Raw genomic sequence first — 4,186 nt, 5'->3', positions numbered from 1 at the left:
ATAAACGCCAGACGAAGGACGGTGGTCGATAGAAACGTGAAACCCCTTCAAAGTGGTTCTTCTGTTTGACCATACGATTCATGAATGAAACCAGCGAACAATACAATAAAGAATGGGTGCGTACTTGCCTCAGCGCGCATGTGTGTGTGTGTGTGTAGGGGGGGGGGCTGTTTGCTCTTGAAAACCAGAGAGCCAGGAAGAATGTTGAGTGGGAGATAAAACCGTTTCCAAAACAACGAAGATCCTACAATGCTTTTACTCAATTCCTCTTCTCACCCCCGTCTTTCATTCCCCCCCTTCCCATCTGCTATTATTTCTCCCTTTTTATTATCATTCACGCCCTTTTCAGCTACTTCACTTTCCTTTCCATATGATCCCCCACTTCTTCTCTTTGTCTCTTTGTGTGTCTTCTTCCGTTGTCCATCACTAATTCAGTGTTTCTCCAGCTTAGTTAGATCTTAATCTCTCAGAATCACCCTTAAAAGTAGAACCAGTTAATAAGCTATTGATCTTTACGGGTCAGGTTAATATTTTTTGTTTCTATAGTGTGATTGATTTCGTTTTCATATTTCGATTGTCCAAAGATCACATTGAATGTAATTATAAACTCGGTTCCAATAAGTCCCAGGTGGTGGGATATAACAATCGGTGGCCCTTTTTAGTTTAGGAACTCATTGTCGCAAATTTCGATGCATTCTTGATAAGAAGGAAACAATTTGAGCCTAGAGTTATGAATCATTAATCATCAATCATTAGTCTCATGAGAAATTTTGGACAAATGGGTAAAATTAAAATATTCAATAAATCCTGTTGACATGGAAGTTTAGTTGTTGTAGTGAGTGAAAGAGTCTAAACCAGTGGTCTTCAACCATTTTTTTTATTTTTGGACCCCTTTCATTCCTATTCTACTCTACTAGACCCTCATAACCATTTGATGTCTGAAAATTTTTTTTATATTTCCCTAATAAAATATTATTAGGGATTGTATAAAAATCGTTAAAATAGTTTGTGCATCGTAGAATTATAACCAGTTTATTGCCTATAAATTTTAAGAACAAAACCTTATACGAACCCCTTAATGGCCATATGGACTCTGGTTTAGAATCAGTAGTCTAAGGTTTCTTATCTACTCTAGGCACAAGGCCAGAAATTTTGGGGGATTAGACCGACCCCAGTACGCAACTGGTACTTCATTTTTCGACCCCGAAAGGATGAAAAGTAAAGTCGACCTCGCCGGAATTTGAACTCAGAACGTAACGGCAGACGAAATACCGCTAAGTATTTCGCCCGGCGTGCTAACGTTTCTTATTTCTTTATTGCCCACAAGGGGCTAAACATAGAGGGGACAAACAAGGACAGACAAAGGGATTAAGTCGATTAGATCGACCCCAGTGCGTAACTGGTACTTATTTAATCGACCCCGAAAGGATGAAAGACAAAGTCGACCTCGGCGGAATTTGAACTCAGAATGTCAAGACAGACAAAATACCGCTGAGCATTTTGCCCGGCGTGCTAACGTTTCTGCCAGCTCGCCACCTTACAAGACACAATATATTCTTTTCTACTCTAGGTACAAGGCCCGAAATATTTGGGGAGAGGGCCAGTCGATTAGATCGACCTCCGTATGCAACTGGTACTTAATTCATCGACCCCGAAAGGATGAAAGACAAAGTCGACCTCAGCGGAATTTGATCTCAGAACCTAAATACCGCTAAGCATTTCGCCCGGTGTGCTAACGTTTCTGTCAGCTCGCTGCCTTCGTAGTCTAAAGTTTCTAACAAAAGCCTTTTCACGGGTGAGTAAACAAAAATAGCTGTGAATGCAAGTAAAAATGTGCCTTGATTCGCTTAATTACATTTCACACCTGAATGAGACGATCATGTGTTCACACGTGCAGTTCTCTATGTGTGTATGTGTGTGTGTATGTGTGTGTATGTGTGTGTATGTGTGTGTAAGAGGTCTGATCAATAAGTTACTGGACTGTTGTTATAATAACGAAGCTAAAGCAAGCAGAGTGAAGCCGCTTGGCACAAATTGACCTTAAATTTTGCTGAGCATGCGCGCTAAGGTTTAACGCTCTAGCTTACTTCCGCTGTTTATAGTAGTGTTTGGAAGTAATGTGTGTAGCGTGTGATCGTCACATTGACCATGACAGAGAAAGATGTCATGGCGATACCTGCCCAGGGGCCTACGCAAAGTTGGAGACAGTAAAAGGAGAGGAGTATATGAGCCGCACACGAGTGTACAAGGGGTTCAGACGTTTCCAAGATGGCCAAAAAAATGTCGATATTGACGAACGTTCTGAGAGACCCACAACCAGCAGAACTGAGAAAAACATTGCAGTGTGAGGGGAAATCGTTGAATCACCATCCATGAGTTATCAGAGGATGCGCAGATTAGTTACGGTTCAGTTCAGTCCATTGTCTACCAAGTTTGTGCCAAAAACGGCTTTCAGCTGACCAAAAAGGGTTTCAGTTGCAGAAAATCTTGATTGTGTCGAGAACGATGAAAATTTTTTGGAAACTTTGCGTGGGCTTCCCTTCGCATAATTTGACAAAATTTGATGCAGATTCTCTGCTCAACTTTCTCTGTCATGGGCAATGCGACAATCACACACTACACACCTTCCTTCCAAGCACTGCTGTAAACAGCTGAAGTGAGCTAGAACGTTAAAACTTAGTATGCATGCTCAGCAAAGTTTAAGGTCAATCTGTGCCGAGCTGCTTTACTTTGTGTGCTTTAGTTTCGTTACTATGACAACAGTCCGGATACTTATTGATCAGAGCAGGCATACAATGTCTACAATTGCTGTTGGTTATTTTGTGTCGTTATGATCGATGAACAGAAATCAATAAACAAAGAACTCATTTAAAAGAAGTTCTTGGATTGATAGGATTAACTAAAGCTCTGAATGACTGTTGTCTAACGACTGAAAGCGAACAGAAACTGAAGCGAACAACACATACAACATGCCTGAACAGGAATGATATATACATTTATACACAAGAATAAACATACTTGAATTTATAAACACTGACATACACATGCGTACAATTTTCTCCTAATATTCTATTAAACAGACCTTCCAGTCATCTTTTCCTAAAGCACCCAGCCGCCTTTCAGAGGAATGGCTTTCACTATTCCGTGAAAAGACCCATCAATCACTGCTAACTTTTTCTCCAAACTTCCTTTATTTAGAATGACTAATCTGCGATGAAAATCTTTTTAGTAATCTCTTACAGTTAAGGTTTTCATGAATTTGATAAACTGTTTCGTTATCATACCACCTCAAAAGTTTTAATATAATAATCCGTCCCAAATTCGCAAAGATCGACAAAAACTGTTCTTTGTGCGGGAGACATCAATCGATGATCTACCGAATGTGGAACTACTTTGGGAAGTTGGCGCAGTTTGCTCGACTTGCTAGAAATAGCAGTTAAGATTCCCCCGTTTACACCTGCACCGTTTTAAACATGAAAAGAGGCATTGAATAATGTAGATTAGATACACAATATCTGCAAGAAAGGAACGGGATGGTCATGGGTAGAATACCACCCATTGTAGTTCTGCTCAATGAGGGAAGACCTGGAGTTAAACAACAACAACAGCTTGCTACCGAATGTTATTTTCTTTTACTGTTCTAGATAGCAGAAGAATCCCTCCTTAGAAAAGAACGTTTGAGTGCAGGAAGATCTCTTCGCATAAAGTACAGCCTAATCAAGGAAATAGAACAATAGTTAATCAGAAGACATAGGAAAATTACATTAATTACGAAATCATGAGCCTCGCTAGTGAGTGTGTTCATGTAGTGGAAATTATTGTTGTTGTTGGCACTCCGTCGCTTACGACGTCGAGGGTTCCAGTTGATCCGATCAACGGAACAACCTGCTCGTGAGATTAACGTGCAAGTGGCTGAGCACTCCACAGACACGTGTACTCTTAACGTAGTTCTCTAGGATATTCAGCGTGACACAGTGTGACAAGGCTGACCCTTTGAATTACAGGCACAACAGAAACAGGAAGTAAGAGTGAGAGAAAGTTGTGGTGAAAGAGTACAGCAGGGTTCGCCACTAACCTCTGCTTGAGCCTCGTGGAGCTTTAGGTGTTTTCGCTCAATAAACACTCACAACGCCCGGTCTGGGAATCGAAACCGCGATCCTATGACCGCGAGTCCGCTGCCCTAACC

This window comes from Octopus bimaculoides, chromosome 6 (genome assembly GCF_001194135.2).
Source record: "Octopus bimaculoides isolate UCB-OBI-ISO-001 chromosome 6, ASM119413v2, whole genome shotgun sequence".
Classification (NCBI taxonomy): domain Eukaryota; kingdom Metazoa; phylum Mollusca; class Cephalopoda; order Octopoda; family Octopodidae; genus Octopus; species Octopus bimaculoides.
This window is presented reverse-complemented; position numbering follows the sequence as displayed.